This window comes from Hemitrygon akajei, chromosome 11 (genome assembly GCF_048418815.1).
Source record: "Hemitrygon akajei chromosome 11, sHemAka1.3, whole genome shotgun sequence".
Taxonomy (NCBI): domain Eukaryota; kingdom Metazoa; phylum Chordata; class Chondrichthyes; order Myliobatiformes; family Dasyatidae; genus Hemitrygon; species Hemitrygon akajei.
The window spans coordinates 115,876,450-115,898,558 of NC_133134.1; the positions used below are offsets into that span (position 1 = coordinate 115,876,450).

Sequence of the window (22,109 nt, forward strand, 5' to 3'; positions counted from 1 at the left end):
GATGTAGGGTGTAATTTGAATGAAGAGTTAAAATTGGCATGTTGCAAAGGTAATGATACAGTTGGCATGGGGAATTTCAACATGCAGGTAGACTGTGAGAATCAGAATGGTATTGGACCCCAAGAAAGGGAGTTTGTGGAGTGCCTCCGAGATGGATTCTTAGAACAGCTGGTACTGGAGCCTACCAGGGAGAAGGCAATTCTAGATTTAGTGTTATGCAATGAACCAGATTTGATCAGGGACCTCGAGGTAAAGGAGCAGAAGGTGCGGGATCGGTTCATTCCAAAGAGGAAGAAAGATCCTAAGGGGAGTGTTATGAGTGCTGAACAGACCTGATAGAAATGGGGTCCGGAGTTATCCCCCACCCCGGGAACTATGCTGCTAATGAGAGAGAGAGAGATGAAGAAGAGGTAAAGGCGTCTGCTACAGATAAGAGAGAGAGAGAGACGGTTGATTTATGTATTATGGCTCTTCACTGATTATTTACCTTTCACTGCAAGGACGTTACTTTGCTCGTTAACATTCCTGAGGAGACAACAGGAGTGGCCTGATTTGATGGACATGGTCATTTTGAGTTGATGGATAGCTGATACCCCGTCAGTGGGGATAAAAGACAGGTGTGGGGAGACACCCCTCAGACACACCAGTGGACACTGACTGAGTGTTGTGCACCCACAGGAAGGTGGGGGCTTCGAGGACCGAATCAGGAGATCGGTCACAAAGCTCACAGTGTGACGGCAGGGCCGGTGGGGACTTGTGTGTGTGTCCACTCATGCCAGAGTGACGAGTCCACCGCGGAAGAGCGGTCTAGCTGAGAACAGAGGGATCATAACCGGTGACCACAACGGTATGATGGAACAAGAAGACAACAGAAGGTTTTCCTGCTGCAGCTGCTCAATCTCTTGCTCGCTCTCTCTCTCTCTCCAACAATTGCAACACAACAACTACCTCAGCACGAACTGAACTGAATTTTATATTCTTCTATGACAATTCATTTACCCCTAGACTTTGATAGAGCTTGTTTTTTATTGTTGATTATTATTCCTACACTTCTGTTTTTATTATTGCTAACCCATTTTATATGTATATCTGCATTTTTGATACTGTATTACTTAGTTTACTAATAAACACCTTTAGTTACAGTACCACAACGTATCCTTCCATTTCTGCTGGTTTGTTAACCCAATTACGGGTTACGTAACAAATTGGGGGCTTGTCTGGGATTTGATTACCAAATTGGAGGGCCAGTGAATCGGGGTAGAATTCCCTTAATTTGATCTGGTTGTGTGAGATACCAGAGAGGCAGACAGCAGAAATGGATGTTGACAAGTTTCTGTTAAGTCCGGACCCTGTGGGTTTAAGGCTAAAAAGTCTGAGTTGTGGGATATGGTGGAGACCTTGGAACTCAAGGAGGTTAAGAAAGGGATGACGAAGGCTGAGATACAATGTAAGATAGCTGAACATTATGTCGTGAGGCAGATATTCAAGCCGGAGGTGTTAGAACACTCTCCTGTAGGGAAAGGGGAGGTCCAGTTACGTCTAGAAGAGATGCGGCTGGAGAGAATTAAGTTGGAGGCAGAGGAGGCAGAGCGACAGTTCGAGAGGGAGAAATGGCAATGCGTGGATAGCGGGTCAGACCGTGGGGGAAATTTTAATGTTAACCAGGAGATTAGGTTGGTACCTCCGTTCGAGGAGACGGACATTGATCGGTACTTCTTGCATTTTGAGAAAATGGCCGCGAACCAGAAGTGGCCTAGAGATAAGTGGGTGGTGTTGTTACAAAGTGTACTTAAAGGGAAGGCTCAACGAGCATATGCGGCGTTGTTTGCGGAGGTTCCAGAGGATTATGAGGAAGCAAAACAGGCTATCCTTCGGGCCTATGAGCTGGTACCCGAAGTGTATAGACAAAAGTTCAGGGACTTAAGGAAACAGTGGAATCAGACGTTCACAGAGTTTGCATATGAGACATGTGTGTACTTTGACCGCTGGTGTGCTGCAGAAGGGGTGGAGGAGGATTCCTACCACCTAAGAGAGTTGATTCTGATCGAAGAATTTAAAGGTTGTGTTTCGGATAATATCCGGACATACCTGAATGAGAAGAAGAATAAGTCCATATCAGAATCTGCCAAGCTAGCAGATGAATATGTCTTAACCCATAAGATAAAGTTTCCCCCAAATAAGAGCTACCAGAGGGGTAATAGGGACGGTAGAGAAAGCCCACCGGCTAAGTCAGAGATTAAGCCGGGAACTAGTGGAAAAGACAAGGAGAAGGAAAAGCAGGCTGGCAAGGAGGTTCCCAGCTTTACGTGTTATAATTGTGGGAAAGCTGGTCACATAGCATCTAAGTGCTTTGCTCCGAAGAAGGAGACAGGAAAGGGAAAGATGACAACCATGAATGGTTGCATTGAGCCGGTCAGCAGACCGATGAGGAAGGCAAGGGAGGTTAGATAGAGCTCAAGAGGGGCGTGAGAAGTTTATTTCAGAGGGGATGGTATCTGTGAAGGAGGGAGAAACCCCAGTTCCAGTGCGGATCTGGAGAGATACTAGGGCTGGTCAGACATTGATATTAAGGAAGGTGTTATACTTCAGTGCTGAGACCGAGACTGGGGAGGTAAATGTGTTAAAAGGTATCGGAAAAGGGACTGAGGCCATACCTTTGCGCAAGATCTTTCTGAAATGTGACCTGGTATCTGGACCAGTCGAAATAGGGGTGCGGTTGGAACTACTGATGGACGGTGTGGATGTCCTACTTGGTAACGATTTGGCAGGTGGGGATGTGTATTCAGCAGTGAAGCTGACAAGCAAGCCTGTAAGTGCTGAGGACCCGCCCATAAATTCCAAGATTAATCCCGCCTGCGCAGTAACTCGCAGCGTGTCTAGAAAGGCGGCAGAGACAGGAACCAATTTAAATGAGTCCGGCATTGATTTAGCTGAGAAGTTTTTACCAGCCTTGTTTCAGAAGGGGTTACCGGATGAGGAGAAAGAGGATAGTGGGGTTAAGGAGAGTAAAGGAGAGGAGGTGGATTTACCATTAGTGAGGAAGGAGGTTATGGAGGCACAGAGCCAAGATGAGAAACAGATGGGGCAGTTAGAAGGTCCAGGGTTGGACACTGATGATTTATATAGCTTGAAAGAGCTGGTTGTAGTTGAAGAATTTAAGTGTGTTCCCAATGATGTAAGGGCAGTCCTAGATGAAAAGGATGCCGCTACCTTGAGGGAGTCTGCTGGGTTAGCAGATGAGGTTGTCTTAACCCGCAAGGTTGAGTTTACTCCGAATGGGAGTTGCCCAGAGAGTAATTGGGAGGATCGGGGAACTTGGAATTTGAAAAGGGGTCTGGTATTGAAAGCCTAGGAGAGGCAGATGTCGCGTTGGCCTGTGTTCAGGTTGTGAAAGTGCCTGTGGATGCACAGGGTACTGAACCTAATGTTGAAGCTCAGGAAAAGTCTGAGGGGTCTGACTTAGTTGAAAAGGAATGCAGTCCTTTTGGGTCAGATGGACTTGGTTCAGTGAAGAAAGGGTTAACCCTGGCACCAGTGGAAAGTGAGGATTCTCAGTCACGTGTGTTAAAAGTTAGTGATGAGATGAAAGCTGGTGATGTGAATTTTATTGAAGGAAAAGAGAAAAGTATTGTTCCTAAACTTTTGAATAAAGAAAATTTAAAGTCTGGATTGGTTTTAGAAGTAGTAACCATGCTGAAGTGTCAGTGGTCTGGTAACAAGGTGCCTGCGAATCAATTACAGTTTGTTTTGAAATTTAAAGATAAACAACTTGGTGATGTTGTTCAAGTATGTGATTTGGGGAGACAGAACTTGAAGTGTTGTTTTGACCAAGAGGGATCACCTGCAGGTGTTAAACTGGAAACTAATAGAATTAAAGATCCTGAAGATAAAATTAATGACCTGCTTAAAATTAACGAGTGGTGTGGAAGTTCAGCAAATGAGCTTAGTTTGGAAAACATTAGTGATAAGCTAGCCCCTGTGAAGGCCTATTCCAAGCTGGTGAGCCAGCTAACCACGTGAGAGTTAAGTGGAAAAGAGGCAAGCGTTGACCAAATGCCACTTTGAATAACAGAATCTGGTTTTGCAGGAATTTGACTTTTTTTTAGATGAAGCATGTGAAAGATAAGGACAATATCATGGTAGATTGATTGATTGAATGTTAAGTTTAAAAGTAAAATAGAGATTAGTATTTGCACAAACTTCTGTAATGTACTACATTATAATCACACATGTATTGGTTCACACTTTGTAATATACACCTAAGCTTAGAATTAATTCCACGTAGAAAAAGAATTACTGGCACTTATCCTGGTGATACAGCATTTTGAGGTCTACATTTGTTTGGCACAGAGACCATTAATCGTTTATATTGATCACAATCCCTTGGTATTTTTGACTAACATGAAGAATAAAAATAGACGGTTATTAAGTTGGAGTCTGTTGTTACAAGAATTCGATATTAAAATACAACATGTAAAGGGGAGTGACAATGTAATTGCTGATTGTTTATCCAGGTGTTAATTTGAGAGTATATCTGTGTTATTCTTGTAGTTAATGACCACTTCTGTATTATATTAGACTCTGTAATGTGCCTTACTAGTTAATTTTCACCCTGGTGAAAATTCCTTGAAGGATGGGGGTGTTATGAGTGCTGAACAGACCTGATGGAAATGGGGTCCAGAGTTAACCCCCCCCCCCCCCCCCCCCCCCCCCCCGGGAACTATGCTGCTAATGAGAGAGAGAGATGAAGAACAGAGGTAGAGAATCTGCTACAGATAAGAGAGAGAGAGAGAGAGACGGTTGATTTATGTATTATGACGTCTTCCTGGATTGTTTACCTTTCACTGCAAGGACGTTACTTTGCTCGTTAACATTCCTAAGGAGACAGCAGGAGTGGCCTGATTTGAAGGAAATGGTCATTTTGAGTTGATGGATGGCTGATACCCCATCAGTGGGGATAAAAGACAGGTGTGGGGAGACACCCCTCAGACACACCAGTGGACACTGACTGAGTGTTGTGCACCCACAGGAAGGTGGGGGTTTTGAGGACCGAATCAGGAGATCGGTCCGGTCAATAAAGCTCACAGTGTGACGGCAGGGCCAGTGGGGGCTTGTGTGTGTGTGTCCACTCATGCCAGAGTGACTAGTCCACCGCGGAAGAGCGGTCTAGCCGAGAACGGAGGGGTCATATCCGAATGACCACAACGGTTTGACGGAACAAGAAGACAACAGAAGGTTTTCCTGCTGCAGCTGCTCAATCTCTTGCTCGCTCTCTCTCTCTCCAACAATTGCAACACAACAACTACCTCAGCACGAACTGAACTGAATTTTATATTCTTCTATGACAATTCATTTACCCCTGACTTTGATAGAGCTTGTTTATTATTGTTGATTATTATTCCTACACTTCTGTTTTTATTATTGCTAACCCGTTTTATATGTATATCTGCATTTTTGATACTGTATTACTTAGTTTACTAATAAACACCTTTAGTTACAGTACCACAACGTATCCTTCCATTTCTGCTGGTCTGTTAACCCAGTTACGTAACAGGAGTAAGGGGCGGCCGTGGCTGACGAGGGAAGTAAAAGGCAGTATAAAAATAAAAGAGAAGAAGTATAACATAGCAACGATGAGCAGGAAGCTGCAGTACTGGGAAGCTTTTAAAGAGCAACAGAAGATAACAAAAAAGGCAATACGCCAAGAAAAAATGAGGTACGAAGGTAAACTAGCCAAGAATATAAAGGAGGATAGTAAAAGCTTCTTTAGGTATGTGAAAAGCAAAAAAATAGTGAAGACAAAAATTGGGCCATTGAAGACAGAAACGGATGAATTTATTATGGGGAACTAGGAAATGGCAGATGAGTTGAACAGGTACTTTGGATCTGTCTTCACTAGGGAAGACACAATCTCCCAGATGTAATAGTGGCCAAAGGAACTAGGGTAAAGGATGAACTGAAGGAAATTTATATTAGGCAAGAAACGGTGTTGGATAGACTGTTGAGTCTGAAGGCTGATAAGTCCCCGGGACCTGATGGTCTGCATCCCAGGTTACTTAGAGGTGGCTCTAGAAATCGTGGACACATTGGTAATCATTTTCCAATGTTCTATAGATACAGGATCAGTTCCTGCAGATTAGAGGGTGGCTAATGTTGTCCCACTTTTCAAGAAAGGAGGGAGAGAGAAAACAGGGAATTATAGACCGGTTAGCCTGACGTCAGTAGTGGGAAAGATGCTGGAGTCAATTATAAAAGAGGAAATTACGACACATTTGGATAGCAGTAGAAGGATCAGTCCGAGTCAGCATGGATTTCCAAAGGGAAAATCATGCTTGACTAATCTTCTGGAGTTTTTTGAGGATGTAACTATGAAAATGGACAAGGGAGAACCAGTGGATGTAGTGTACCTGGACTTCCAGAAAGCTTTTGATAAAGTCCCACATAGGAGATTAGTGGGCAAAATTAGGGCACATGGTATTGGGGGCAGAGTACTGACATGGATTGAAAATTGGCTGGCTGACAGGAAACAAAGAGTAGCGATTAACGGGTCCCTTTCGGAATGGCAGGCTGTGACCAGTGGGGTACCGCAAGGTTCAGTGCTGGGACCGCAGCTGTTTACAATATACGTTAATGATTTAGGTGAAGGGATTTAAAGTAACATTAGCAAATTTGCCGATGACACAAAGCTGGGTGGTAGTGTGAAATGTCAGGAGGATGTTATGAGAATGCAGGGATGACTTGGACAGGCTAGGTGAGTGGGCAAATGTATGGCAGATGCAGTTTAATGTGGATAAATGTGAGGTTATCCACTTTGGTGGCAAGAACAGGAAGGCAGATTACTATCTAAATGGAGTCAAGTTAGGAAAAGGGGAAGTACAACGAGATGTAGATGTTCTTGTACATCAGTCAATGAAAGCAAGCATGCAGATACAGTAGGCAATGAAGAAAGCTAATGGCATGCTGGCCTTTATAACAAGAGGAATTGAGTATAGGAGTAAAGAGGTCCTTCTGCAGCTGTACAGGGCCCTGGTGAGACCCCATCTGGAGTATTGTGTGCAGTTTTGGTCTCCAAATTTGAGGAAGGACATTCTTGCTATTGAGGGAGTGCAGCATAGGTTCACAAGGTTAATTCCCGGAATGGCGGGACTGTCATATGTTGAAAGATTGGAGCGACTGGGCTTGTATACACTGGAATTTAGAAGGATGAGAGGGGATCTGATTGAAACATATAAGATTATTAAGGGATTGGACACGCTGGAGGCAGGAAGCATGTTCCCGTTGATGGGTGAGTCAAGAACTAGAGGCCACGGTTTAAGAATAAGAGGTAGGTCATTTAGAACAGAGATGTGGAAAAGCTTTTTCACCCAGAGAGTGGTGGATATGTGGAATGCTCTGCCCCAGAAGGCAGTGGAGGCCAAGTCTCTGGATGCTTTCAAGAAAGAGTTAGATAGAACTCTTATAGATAGTGGGGTCAAGGGATATGGGGAGAGGACAGGAATGGGGTACTGATTGTGTATGATCAGCCATGATCACAGTGAATGGTGCTGCTGGCTAGAAGGGCCGAATGGCCTACTCCTGCTCCTACTGTCTATTGTCTATTGTATAAACCGGGTACTCCCTGTCCCGGGTCAGTGTAAACCGGGTACTCTCTGTCCCGGGTCAGTGTAAACCGGGTACTCCCTGTCCCGGGTCAGTGTAAAGCGGGTACTCCCTGTCCCGGGTCAGTGTAAAGCGGGTACTCTCTGTCCCGGGTCAGTGTAAACCGGGTACTCCCTGTCCCGGGTCAGTGTAAAGCGGGTACTCTCTGTCCCGGGTCAGTGTAAAGCCGGTACTCCCTGTCCCGGGTCGGTGTAAAGCGGGTACTCTCTGTCCCGGGTCAGTGTAAAGCGGGTACTCTCTGTCCCGGGTCAGTGTAAAGCGGGTACTCTCTGTCCCGGATCGGTGTAAACCAGGGTACTCCCTGTCCCGGGTCAGTGTAAACCAGGGTACTCCCTGTCCCGGGTCAGTGTAAACCGGGTACTCTCTGTCCCGGGTCAGTGTAAACCAGGGTACTCTCTGTCCCGGGTCAGTGTAAAGCCGGTACTCCCTGTCCCGGGTCAGTGTAAACCGGGTACTCCCTGTCCCGGGTCAGTGTAAAGCCGGTACTCCCTGTCCCGGGTCAGTGTAAACCGGGTACTCCCTGTCCCGGGTCAGTGTAAATCGGGTACTCTCTGTCCCGGGTCAGTGTAAAGCGGGTACTCTCTGTCCCGGGTCAGTGTAAACCGGGTACTCTCTGTCCCGGGTCAGTGTAAACCGGGTACTCCCTGTCCCGGGTCAGTGTAAATCGGGTACTCTCTGTCCCGGGTCAGTGTAAACCAGGGTACTCTCTGTCCAGGGTCAGTGTAAAGCCGGTACTCCCTGTCCTGGGTCAGTGTAAACCGGGTACTCCCTGTCCCGGGTCAGTGTAAAGCGGGTACTCCCTGTCCCGGGTCAGTGTAAACCTGGTACCCCCTGTCCCGGGTCAGTGTAAACCAGGTACTCTCTGTCCCGGGTCAGTGTAAACCGGGTACTCCCTGTCCCGGGTCAGTGTAAACCGGGTACCCCCTGTCCTGGGTCAGTGTAAACCAGGTACTCTCTGTCCCGGGTCAGTGTAAACCAGGGTACCCTCTGTCCCGGGTCAGTGTAAACCAGGTACCCCCTGTCCCGGGTCAGTGTAAACCGGGTACCCCCTGTCCTGGGTCAGTGTAAACCAGGTACTCTCTGTCCCGGGTCAGTGTAAACCGGGTACTCCCTGTCCCGGGTCAGTGTAAACCAGGGTACTCTCTGTCCCGGGTCAGTGTAAACCGGGTACCCCCTGTCCCGGGTCAGTGTAAAACCAGGTACTCCCTGTCCCGGGTCAGTGTAAACCGGGTACTCTCTGTCCCGGGTCAGTGTAAACCGGGTACTCCCAGTCCCGGGTCAGTGTAAACCGGGTACTCCCAGTCCCGGGTCAGTGTAAACCGGGTACTCCCAGTCCCGGATCAGTGTAAACCGGGTACTCCCAGTCCCGGATCGGTGTAAACCGGGTACTCACTGTCCCGGGTCAGTGTAAAGCGGGTACTCCCTGTCCCGGGTCAGTGTAAAGCCGGTACCCCCCTGTCCCGGGTCAGTGTAAACCAGGCACCCCCTGTCCCGTGTCAGTGTAAACCGGGTACTCCCAGTCCCGGGTCAGTGTAAACCGGGTACTCCCTGTCCAGGGTCAGTGTAAAGCGGGTACTCTCTGTCCCGGGTCAGTGTAAAGCGGGTACTCTCTGTCCCGGGTCGGTGTAAAGCCGGTACTCTCTGTCCCGGGTCAGTGTAAACCGGGTACTCCCTGTCCCGGATCGGTGTAAAGCGGGTACTCCCTGTCCCGGGTCAGTGTAAACCGGGTACTCCCTGTCCCGGGTCAGTGTAAAGCGGGTACTCCCTGTCCCGGGTCAGTGTAAAGCGGGTACTCTCTGTCCTGGGTCAGTGTAAACCGGGTACTCCCTGTCCCGGGTCAGTGTAAAGCGGGTACTCCCTGTCCCGGGTCAGTGTAAACCGGGTACTCTCTGTCCCGGGTCAGTGTAAAGCGGGTACTCCCTGTCCCGGGTCAGTGTAAAGCCGGTACTCTCTGTCCCGGGTCAGTGTAAAGCGGGTACTCTCTGTCCTGGGTCAGTGTAAACCGGGTACTCCCTGTCCCGGGTCAGTGTAAACCGGGTACTCCCTGTCCCGGGTCAGTGTAAATCGGGTACTCTCTGTCCCGGGTCAGTGTAAAGCGGGTACTCTCTGTCCCGGGTCAGTGTAAACCGGGTACTCTCTGTCCCGGGTCAGTGTAAACCGGGTACTCCCTGTCCCGGGTCAGTGTAAATCGGGTACTCTCTGTCCCGGGTCAGTGTAAACCAGGGTACTCTCTGTCCAGGGTCAGTGTAAAGCCGGTACTCCCTGTCCTGGGTCAGTGTAAACCGGGTACTCCCTGTCCCGGGTCAGTGTAAAGCGGGTACTCCCTGTCCCGGGTCAGTGTAAACCTGGTACCCCCTGTCCCGGGTCAGTGTAAACCAGGTACTCTCTGTCCCGGGTCAGTGTAAACCGGGTACTCCCTGTCCCGGGTCAGTGTAAACCGGGTACCCCCTGTCCTGGGTCAGTGTAAACCAGGTACTCTCTGTCCCGGGTCAGTGTAAACCAGGGTACCCTCTGTCCCGGGTCAGTGTAAACCAGGTACCCCCTGTCCCGGGTCAGTGTAAACCGGGTACCCCCTGTCCTGGGTCAGTGTAAACCAGGTACTCTCTGTCCCGGGTCAGTGTAAACCGGGTACTCCCTGTCCCGGGTCAGTGTAAACCAGGGTACTCTCTGTCCCGGGTCAGTGTAAACCGGGTACCCCCTGTCCCGGGTCAGTGTAAAACCAGGTACTCCCTGTCCCGGGTCAGTGTAAACCGGGTACTCTCTGTCCCGGGTCAGTGTAAACCGGGTACTCCCAGTCCCGGATCAGTGTAAACCGGGTACTCCCAGTCCCGGATCGGTGTAAACCGGGTACTCACTGTCCCGGGTCAGTGTAAAGCGGGTACTCCCTGTCCCGGGTCAGTGTAAAGCCGGTACCCCCTGTCCCGGGTCAGTGTAAACCAGGCACCCCCTGTCCCGTGTCAGTGTAAACCGGGTACTCCCAGTCCCGGGTCAGTGTAAACCGGGTACTCCCTGTCCAGGGTCAGTGTAAAGCGGGTACTCTCTGTCCCGGGTCAGTGTAAAGCGGGTACTCTCTGTCCCGGGTCGGTGTAAAGCCGGTACTCTCTGTCCCGGGTCAGTGTAAACCGGGTACTCCCTGTCCCGGATCGGTGTAAAGCGGGTACTCCCTGTCCCGGGTCAGTGTAAAGCGGGTACTCCCTGTCCCGGGTCAGTGTAAAGCGGGTACTCTCTGTCCTGGGTCAGTGTAAACCGGGTACTCCCTGTCCCGGGTCAGTGTAAAGCGGGTACTCCCTGTCCCGGGTCAGTGTAAACCGGGTACTCTCTGTCCCGGGTCAGTGTAAAGCGGGTACTCCCTGTCCCGGGTCAGTGTAAAGCCGGTACTCTCTGTCCCGGGTCAGTGTAAAGCGGGTACTCTCTGTCCTGGGTCAGTGTAAACCGGGTACTCCCTGTCCCGGGTCAGTGTAAACCGGGTACTCCCTGTCCCGGGTCAGTGTAAAGCGGGTACTCCCTGTCCCAAGTCAGTGTAAACCAGGTATTCCCTGTCCTGGGTCAGTGTAAAGTGGGTACTCTCTGTCCCGGGTCAGTGTAAACCAGGGTACTCTCTGTCCCGGGTCAGTGTAAAGCGGGTACTCTCTGTCCTGGGTCAGTGTAAACCGGGTACTCCCTGTCCCGGGTCAGTGTAAAGCGGGTACTCCCTGTCCCGGGTCAGTGTAAAGCGGGTACTCTCTGTCCCGGGTCAGTGTAAAGCGGGTACTCTCTGTCCCGGGTCAGTGTAAAGCGGGTACTCCCTGTCCCGGGTCAGTGTAAAGCGGGTACTCTCTGTCCCGGGTCAGTGTAAAGCGGGTACTCCCTGTCCCGGGTCAGTGTAAAGCGGGTACTCTCTGTCCCGGGTCAGTGTAAAGCCGGTACTCCCTGTCCCGGGTCAGTGTAAACCGGGTACTCCCTGTCCTGGGTCAGTGTAAACCAGGGTACTCTCTGTCCCGGGTCAGTGTAAATCGGGTAGTCCCTGTATCGGGTCAGTGTAAAGCGGGTACTGTATGTCCCGGGTCAGTGTAAACCAATTCTCTCTTTCCCGAGTCAATGTTAAGCTGCTGTATCCTTCTCCCTTCCAATGTATTATAGAACCGTGAACGAATTGTTTGGACGCCTTACACAAATGTGAACACATTGTCCCGCTGTGTGCCACCCTCAAAGTGCGTGTCGACACCTTCACCAGTCCGTGCTGAGCCCGGGCCAGCTGACCCGGGAACCCTGGGGTCCCGGCCCCTGGCCAAGGGGAGTGTTCGCTCCGTGTGATCTCAGCCTGCAATTTTCATTCAATCCCTCACCCGCCGTACCACCTGCCATCAACGCAAACTCACCCTGCACAAAGCTGCCGAAGAATGGGTTAGACAGTCTTTCTTATCCCGGGGAGCAGTGTCAGTCGCTTCTCTCCTTCGGGAGGGTCCGTTGTGAGGCAATTGCTTATTCAGGCGTCACAGCTTGTGGGCAGCAGGGAATGATTCTATTATTTCCACGTACTGGAAATCCCTGATCACTCCCCCCTCCCCAGTTTTGGCCAGAGGTTCGCTAACCTCAGCTGTTTGGTGACATGTGACTCCCCTCCCCGTCCTCCCCTCTCTCTCCGCTTGTCAGAACCAATGACATCAAATCAACCCATTTTTCCCGTAAACAGTTCACTGGGACCGTGGAGTGCAACATCGACTGGGAGACTACTGACAGTATGAAAAGGCCAATTGTTCTCCTGAATACCGCCACCCAGCAGTACAGCAGTGATCTACGCCAGTTCACACAGAGTGCTCCGTGGGAGGCTCGGCCGCAGAGCACGTCAACAAAAGCTGTAACTGAAAAGCTGGATTACAGGATGCGCTCTGCCATCCCTCATGGCCGGGACCAGCCAGCCTCCCCCGTCCAGCGTCGGTATCCTTCCCCAGCAACCGGAGCATCGAAAGTGGCCCTCTCCCCAAACAACCCAGCCCTGCCCCCGCCCGCTCACACTGTTTCTCATGTACTTCTCTCCCTCCCTCACTAATCCAAAAGCAAGCTGTCCTCATTACTTCAACGAGAGAGCGTTCACTTTCTCTCTGTTGGTCTCACACGCATCAGTGTCTCACCAGTCAGCTGTATTGTACATCTTGGGCTGTGGTTGTGAGCTCTCAGCTCTGGCCGTACACACAGGGACCCACATACGTACACAGAGATCAGTCTGTATGTATACAGACTTGTACACATGAAGGCCTGTCGGTAGGTAATGTTTTTCTTCCGCTCTGTCTGCGTGCGTACTGACAGTACACACTGTGCCTGACGTACATTGTACACCGGGCTCCCAGCTGAGCAGATAAACAACTGAGTTTGGGAACGGAGTAAACAATGCGACTCGCGTACCTGTCCAGCGAGTTTACAAGCCTTGCCCCTGCACAGGCTCAACGTACGGACTTGACACTCACAAGAGATACTGCAGATGCTGGTCAGACGGCATCCATGGAAGGGAACAAACAGTCGACGTTCTAGGCCGAGACCCTTCATCGGGACTGGAGAGGAAGGGGGCAGAAGCCAGAATAAGGAGGTGGGGGGGGGGGGGGGGAGGAGAGGAGCACAAGCTCGCGGGTGACAGGTGAAGAGGAATGTAGGTGGTTGGCGAAGAGGGCACGAAGGACAATGATGAGATGCCAGCTGTGCTTCCCACCCCCTGACTTAGTCAGGCTTCTGCCCCCTTTCGTTCCAGGTCTGACAAAGGGTCTCTGACTGAAATGTCTATCCATCTCCCTCTGTAGATGCTGCCTGATCTGCCGAGTTCCTCCATCTGTTGTTTGTGTTGACACTGTCAATAATGCCCACCTACACTGACCCTTTGACAGTGATGGAGAGAAGTGTTGGGCTGCCTTGTCTGATGCTGACCTTCACTGAGAATGGCTTTGTGTAGACTTGTGGTTAATATGGTGCAGTTGGGGAGCAGCAGTAGACTAATGGCACCCGTACAGTGCCAGCTGTCTGTATGCACTGCAGCTACCTGTCCAATCTCACCTCAAATCATACATGTTGCCTGTATAAGCCCTGCATCTATTGTGTATGCTCATGGTCTCTGCTGCTGTAGCCAATCCACTTCAAGGTTTGGCATGTTGTTCAGAGATGCTCTTCGGCACAACACTGTTGGAATGCATGGTTATTTGAGTTACTCTCACCTTTCTGGCAGCTTGAACCAGTCTGACCGTTCTTGTGGAGTCATAGAAAAGCACAGCACAGAAACAGTTCCCTTGGTCTATCTAGTCCAGGCCAAACCATTTTGATACCCATTTCCTTCGGCCTGCAGCAGGACTATAGCCCTCTATAACCCTCCCATCCATGTATCCATCCAGACCTCTCTCAAACATTGAAAATGAGCTCACATGCACCACTTGCACTGGCAGCCCATTCCACACCCTCACAACCCTCTGAGTAAGAAGTTACCCCTTATGTTCCCCTTAGACTTTTCATCTTTCACCCTTAACCCATGACCTGAGTTATAATCTCGCCCAACCTGCTTGCATTTACCCATCTATACCTTTCAGAATTTTGCATATCATCAATTTAGGGTGAAGGTGAAATATTTATGGGGAATCTGAGAGCAATGCGAATGTAGAACTCGCTGTTGTGGAAATGGTAGAAGCAGGTTCAGTTGTAACACAAGAGAAAATTGGATAGGTACATGGGTGGGAAGGGTATGAAGGGTATGAAGGTTCTACCATAGGTGTTTTAACATTACAGCTTTACTGTTGTAAGGTCCAAGTTCACCAAAGCAGGGATAAAATTCTACACTTGCTGACGCACAGTTTGCTCATTTAAAAGGGTATGGTTCTAACATTGAAAAATGGAGTTCTCTATTGATGGGATAGGTTCTACCATTGCTGAGGTAAATTTCTAGGCATGCTGACCACCAGTTTTCTACTGCAAGTGTCCAACTGTATGATTGCCTCAGCATATTTCCACCATCTCTGAGGGACTCCTCTCTCACTGTGAGGTACTGTTCTACAATTGCTGAAGTGCAGTTTGGAGTTCCTCCAGATCTGAGGGCAACTTGCTTCTCCCCCAGTTCTGCAGGTTTTGAAGTGACTGATGGGTGACAGATTCTGTCACAGGTGGGAGAGGTGTTGCTTAATAGGGAGGTGGATGGGAGGGTGGTTTGGAATGTCACTCACTCTTTCTGCTGTCCTCCAATATGCAGACTCAATGCTCAAGGTCCTTTCCCAAATGTGTGTCTCACCACCTCCACCCACTCCAATTTCAGTGGCGTAGACCAGGGATTTCTCAGAGACAATGAAGATGTTATGTTATGTTTTCAAGGAGGCTTGAAGCAATATCCCTGTCTTCTTGAAAATGGCTTGTCATAATGGAGCTTGGAATAGTGCCTGTTCCTGGAGTATGGCACCAGGTACAAGGACAAGGAGGCCCCTCCACCGGAGCTGGCTCAGGTACACCGGCACACCTCAAGGATGCGTGTTTAGTCTACTGCCCTACACCCTCTACACCCGTGACTGTGTGGCTAGCCACAGTGCAAACACCACCTACGAATTCACCAAAGACACAACTGTTGTTGGCAGAATCTCAGATGGTGTAGAGGACGCGTACAGAAGTGAGATAGAATGGCTGGTTGAGTAGTGTTGCTGCAACAACCTTACACTCAACGATGGGAAGATGCCCCTTTAAAATGATGATGAGAAGGAATTTCTTCAGATGGAGGGTGGTGAATCTGTGAATTCATTGCCACAAACAGCTGTAGCGGCCAAGTCATTGGGTGTATTTAAAGTGGAGTTTGCAGAATAGATCACTGGTATTGATCTACCTGATGTACCTCTATGCTGATGCTGGTTTCGTTTAAAGTAAAACCAGAAAGTGCTGGAAATACTCAGCAGTCAGGACACATCTGTGGGAAGAAAAATAGAGTTATTGCTTCAAACCAAAGCTCCTTTGTCACAAGTTTGACTGTTGCTGGGCTACAGTTCTTCAGTTGCTCAGAATCTGTGCAATTCCACTGTTACTGCTGTACAGTCCTACCAGAATTCCAACTGTTACTGGGTTACTGATTTACCTTCATTCAGAATCAGAATCAAGTTTATTATCGCTTATACAACATGAAGTTTGTTGCTTTGCAGCATCAATACAATTCAGAAGTATAAAAATTACTATAAATTACAAAATAAATACTGTAAGAGAGAAATAATGAGATAGTGTTGATGAGTGCACAGACTGTTTAGAATTCTGATGGTGGAGGGAAGAAACTGTACCGGAATGGGTCTTCAGGCTCCTGTACCTCCTCTAAACATTTTGACATGATGGGAGGGCACATTTTCATTGCTGCTCTGATACAGCTGAGCGACCGTTTCAAAGCTGCAGAGATCGTTTAATTGTTAACACGAGGAAGTCCGCAGATGCTAGAAATGCAGTCCTGAAGAAGGGTCTCGGCCTGAAATGTCAGCTGTTTATTCATTTCCATAGACGCTGCCTGACCTGATGATTTCCTCCAGCATTTTGCGTGTGTTGATCTGGTGCAATTGCTGTTCAGAGAGAGAGATATGCATGACTGGATAAGAGTTCCAGCACTGCTGGAGTACAGCTCTTCCACTTTCAATTGTGCAGTTTAATTGCCATTCTGAAATTTTCCCCATTTTTGGGCTTACCGTTTGGTTTGGAAGTATTATAATCCTTTAACAAAACATAAAAATGGGAGCAGAATAGACTGCCTGGCCCGTCAGACTTCCTCCATTATTGAACGTGATCATGGTTGCTGTTCAGTTCAGCACCCAGTTCCTTCCATCCCCTTGCCTTGATCCCTTCAAATATAACAACATGGCCACTGCTGCCTTCTGTGATAGAGAAGACAATAGTTTCATCACCTTCAGTGGCGCAGAGAATAGACCACTATCTCACAGCTCCAGCAACCCAGCTTCAACTGTGAGATGTATCAGTATTACAGTGGAGTAAAGGGAATTACTGCGGCATAAGAGGAGTTGGTCAAAGTTGACTGGAAGGGGACACTAGAATGGGGTTCCTCCGGGTGCTCCAATACCTCCCACAGCAGGCTCTATACGTTAACTGGCTGATGCAAGAGACCACAGATGCTGGAATCTGGAGCTACAAACAATCTGCTGGGAGAACTCAGCGGGTTGAGCAGCATCTGTGGGAGAGAAGGAATTGCTGACATTTTGAGTCAAAATCTCACATCAGGACTGAGAGTTGGGGGGTGGTGAGATGGTCAGTATAAGGAGGAGAAGGGGAGTAGCGAGTATTGTTTCCCAGGTGACTGGTGGACTGAGGGGTGTGAGATAGCATATGGGTAGTGCCAGGTAAGGAGGTGGGCAAAGCTGGTGCTGGCAAATGATAGATGGAGGCAAACAAAGAGAGAGAAAGGGGGAAGGGGAAAAACAGATGGAACAAGGTGGAGGGATGGACAATGTGAAGATGGGAGAGCAGAGGGAACACAAAGTGCTATCAGAGCTGGATTCTAATAAGTAAAGGAGGTGAAAATGTGAACTATAAGGGGAAAGATGAACGGCATATGGAACCAGATTAGGGGTTGGAAGGAACCTTGTGTAGTGGGTGGACAGAAGCCAGATGGGGATGGGGGTGAAAGTGGGTGAAAGAAGGTTGGGGGGGGGCTTGTTTGTGTGAATTTGCTGCTGTAGATTGTCCCTAGGACAGCGATAGAATTTGAGACTGGGGGGAATTGTTGGGATTATGGAGAGAATAAAACAGGATTAGTGTAAGCAGATGCTTAATGGTCAGCACTGAGTCAGTGGGTCAAGAAACACACTCAAAAGCTGGAGGATCTCAGCAGGTCAGGCAGCATCAATAATGAGCAGTCGACATTGAAGGGCCTCGGCCCAAAACTCGTCATTCCGTCCATAGATGTGGCCTGACACACAGTAGTTCAAAGTTCAAAGTACATTTATTATTGGAGTATGTATACCATACACAACCTTGAGATTCGTCTTCTTACAGGCAACCACAAAACAAAGAAACACAACAGAATCCATGAAAATCACCTCAAGACTAAGACCAGCAAACACCCAAAGTGAGAAAAAAAAGTAAATTGTGCAAACGATTAACAAAGTAAACAAATGACACGCAGAACATTAACCAAGAGTCCCTGAAAATGAGTCCACAGCCACAGAACCAGTTCAGTGCTGAGGTGAGTAAAGCTGGTCCAGGAGATGATGGCAGCAGGCCACAGCTGCAGACAGTTCAGCACTGAGGTGAGTAAACCTCGCGGGGTAATGAGATAAAAACCTGTTTGCCCTTCACCTTGACGTCTTGATAAAATTGCACAAATGGTACAAAGAAGTAAATAAAAATGTATGTGAACTGTGGAGTCCACAGCTGTGGAGCCCGTTCAGCGCTCAGGGCAGTCCAGGAGCCCGATGACTGCAGGGCAATAACTGTTCCTAAACTGGTGGCGTGGGACCAAGACTCCTGCACTTCCTGCCCAGCGGTAGTAGTGAGAAGAGAGGGAGCTCTGGTGAATGCAGGCAGACATCACTGAACACCTGCTCATTTTCCACTCTTATCCTCAATGATTTTAAAATTGCTTGCCACTTTAATTGGGGCGGAGTAATGGAGCCCACCCCGGGTTCTTTTTCCACCGTCAGCGCGGAGTAATGGAGCTGCCCATGAGTTCTTCTTTGGCCATCAGCGTGGAGTAATAGAGCCACCATGGGTTTTCATCCACCATCAGCGCGGAGTAATGGATCAACCACGGGTTTTTCTTCCGCCATCAGGCCTCAACACAGCATCCACCACTAGCAATAGCTACCCTGGCCATACCTGTACTCTCGAGTCTAGTTCACCGAATCTCCCAGGAGATGCAAAAGCACCAGATCATTTAGTTGGTTCTAATGAACATCCTTAAAAGGAAAATTACAGGCTAGTGACTGAAGCAATCACAGCTTAGAAGAAGAAATACATCTGTTAGAGTATCTAGTAGTCTTGTGAGCTGTCTGCGAAATGGCACTGTTGGTCGCTGGTGCCATCTTGCCAACTTCAAGAGTTCCCCCACCAGTTTATGTGTGTTGCTCAGGATTTCCAGCATCTGCAGGATCGCTTGGGCCGATAGGGGCCGAGAGGTCTGCTTCCACACTTTGAAACTCTAGTTGCACCTTTGCAAGGTTACTGCTCTACGATTGCTTGGGTTCCTGTGTCACTGGGGTGGAAACTTTTATTTTGAAGATTACCATCACTTGGGATTAGGTTCTACATTTACCGTGGAAGGTTCTAACTGTTGGCAGGTTGTCCTTCCACCCCAATTGGAGTATAGTTCTACTAAGGCTGAGATATTTTCCCACATTATTATAGTCAATACCATTCTTCTGTTACTTCGGTAATTCCATCAGTCAGAAGATACAAAAGCTTGTACCACCAGGCTCAAGGACAGCTTATCAGACCTCTTGCCCAATAAGATAAACTCATGATCTCACAATCTACCTCATTATTATGTTGCAATTTGTTGTTTACCTGCACCAATTTCTCTGTAGCTGTTATACTTTATTCTGCATTATTACTGTTTTAGCTTGTTCTACCTCAATACACTGAGTAAAGATCTGATTTGTAGGAACAGCATACTAAACAAGCTTTTCAGTGAATCTTGGTTTGTTGTTCAGTCATTAAGTTGAGTCTGACTTTGTGACCTCATGGACCATAGGGTTTTCATGCCAAGATACAGAAGTAGATTGCTAGGTGCTGGCCAGAAAGAATGACAATCTATATATCAGTGAATTCAGATGAATCAAGGACAGTGGAAGCAGACAGACTAATTGTCTTTGTTCTTGCTGTGTGCTTGGGGATGGAGGCTGCCATTTTGTGAAGACACTCTATTCTCCATTTTCTGAGCTTGACGAGCTAGGCTTGATCAATGTATTAAAGAAGACACAATGATTCTTCAGGTAATCTGCTGGACTGGAGATAATTTCCAAATAGGAAGTTATTTGTGAAATGTTCTTTGGTTGGCTTTAACATGCAAGTTTGTGAACATTAGGGTTGATGCCTACCTGAAGTGAGTCAAGCTCATTGCTGATTGAGAACAAAAAGCCATAAATTATCGACTGTCACTTGGTGAGGAGAGGGCAATAAATGGATGCTGGCTTGGAGCAGAGCCAGTAACAAGGAGTTAAAGGACAGACACATGGCCTGTGGCCAATGACACTGGAATGCAATATTTGAGTTGATAAGGGTATAAGATGGATATAAAAGTGGATGCTTTGTGTGTGCTGGTAGCGGTAACTTCGAAGAATAACCATTGCAGATACAAGCGTGAATAACCCTGCGTGAAACACGTGGTGAGTGAATTGGGACAACAAGAAATGCCTGGCCAACGTAAACTCCCTTGCCGGGGTAATAGCTTTGCTATTCTTTGACTATTCAGGAGAGTCAGGGGTACCTAGCGAGTGTACACACAAGGTATTTAGTGTAGGAATTCACGTATTTGTTTGTTTAAACAATAAAGGTACTTGTCAGTAAATACAGATCTCTCTGTGCCTCACTAATCATTGTTATAAGCAGTATTTTTTTACAATACAGGCCTTTCTTCCGTGCAGATATTGCTGCTGCCCAGGTTGGAACTGGGCTGGATTTGAACTCAGGACCATCTGTCTTGAAGTCCAGTGCTGATGCCACTACACCACCAGCTGGAACATTTGACATAAACCGAAACAAATCAATTCCATCATTATGATGAACAGTTCTATTACTGCTGCAATTTGATTCAATATTGGATCAAATTGCATAGTACTATCAACATTGCCAATTCCTTCCTTAAGTTGGGTACTGACAAATTGTTTTCCATTTGCTGGAGTCCATTTCTACAGTTTTGGTGTTTTGATGTAAGTTCCACTACAGCTAGGGTACAGCTGTGCTCCAGGGAGACAGTACTACCACTGCTGGGCAACATTTCTATGCTCGATCTCTAATTCAGGAGCTGGTGCACGGCAAGGAAGGGGAGTGAAGGGTGGGTGAATCTGCTGAGACACTCCGATATGCCAGCTCTACAGCATTACCAGAGAAAGAGAAGCTTATCCTGCAGTTGCATTCCTGTCAGTAACAAGCAGCTACTGAAGACAACTAAATTCACTCGTGCTGGGACTAAATTAACTGGAATAACAGGATGAGGGGGAAGGAAGAGCAAAAAAAACCAAACTGATCTAGCGGATCAGTTCACAGGAACATCTGAGTTGAGACCTTTCATCTGGGAGGGAAGCAGCAGCTTTCTACAATCTCAAGCAGGAGTACACCTCCTCACCTTTCACACGGTAGGTTCCTTTCCACACATCCTGCTCCACATTGTTCACATACTCCAGGTCAGTGATAGTGTGTACTACCAGGCTCAAGGACAACTTCTACCCTACTGTTCTCAGACTTTTAAATGAACCTCTCGTACAATAAGAGGGATGCTTGACCTCACACTCTACCTTGTTCTGATCTTGCACTTTGTTTACCTGCTCTGCACTTTTTTAGTAGCCTTTATACTTTATACTGCATTATTATTGTATATTGTTTTTGTTATTATTATTATCATCATTATTTTACCTTATTGTTTTTACAGTGCATTGTGATTGTTTTACCTTGTTCTATCTCAATGCACTGTGTAATGATCCGACCTGTATGAACAGTTTGGAAGACAAGCTTTTCACTACTTGGTACACAAGACAATAAAAAACCAATACCAAATCCCATACCCAGATCCGGACAAGTGTCCCAATTTTTGCTAACAGACTTCTGAGGTTGTGGAAGAGAATCAAGAGGATTGCATTAAAAACAAGGAATTGGGATTCAGCTTGGATCTGCTGTATGAAGTTCCTTCTCTTGACATGTCACCTCTCACCCACCTCATTCCCACCATCATCTGTCTAGATCCTTATCCTTTCCCACAGTAATACAGATTCAGATTTATTTATCACATTGAAACTTACAGTGAAATGTGTTGTTTGCATTAACAGCCAACACAACCTAAGGATGTGCTGGGGACAGCCCACATGTTCTACTGCCAACATAACATACCCACAATATTTGATAGAACAACAGCAATAAAACAACAGCAAAACAAGCCCCTTTATTCACTCCCATCCACCCACCTACCCACCCACTCACACATATAGTTACTCCTCCAATCCCAGAACAGGCTGCCTCCAGCATTTAGCCTCCAGCCGTGGTCTGATTGAATGAGTGAATGATCAGGTGCCTAGAACATCGTAACCCATTTCTGAAATGTACATCTGTCTCTGGTTCAGAAGGTTCAGAAGATCATTAAAGGCATTTGGTCAAGATGAGGCTCTGTCCGAGCTCTCAGGTGTGGAAGTTCTATATATCAGAAGTCCAGGGGAGTTATTCTGGAAATCCACATAATATTTATCCTTCAATCAGTGTTTAAAAGAAAGTAATGATCAAAACACTACTGCTCGTGGGAAGAACTCCGTTGGCTATAAAATTGT

At 47.7% G+C, this 22,109-nt stretch overlaps 1 protein-coding gene across 5 annotated transcripts in view; it reads right to left on the minus strand.

Annotated features, from left to right (window-relative positions):
* The window catches only part of pltp (phospholipid transfer protein), a 91,099-nt gene that overhangs the window by 66,768 nt on the left and 2,222 nt on the right, over positions 1 to 22,109 (minus strand). Inside the window, exons 1-2 of one of the 5 annotated variants that reach the window (XM_073061565.1) lie at positions 12,771 to 12,908; positions 12,018 to 12,137 (exon numbers count right to left, since the gene is read on the minus strand). The exons of 1 other annotated variant lie outside the window; for it this stretch is intronic. The gene's annotated coding sequence lies outside the window, so the exon portion shown is untranslated. Of the gene's footprint in view, positions 1 to 12,017; positions 12,336 to 12,770; positions 12,909 to 13,041; positions 13,149 to 22,109 lie in introns of those variants that run through there. 3 more of the 5 variants (XM_073061568.1, XM_073061566.1, XM_073061564.1) reach the window with 3 other exon arrangements.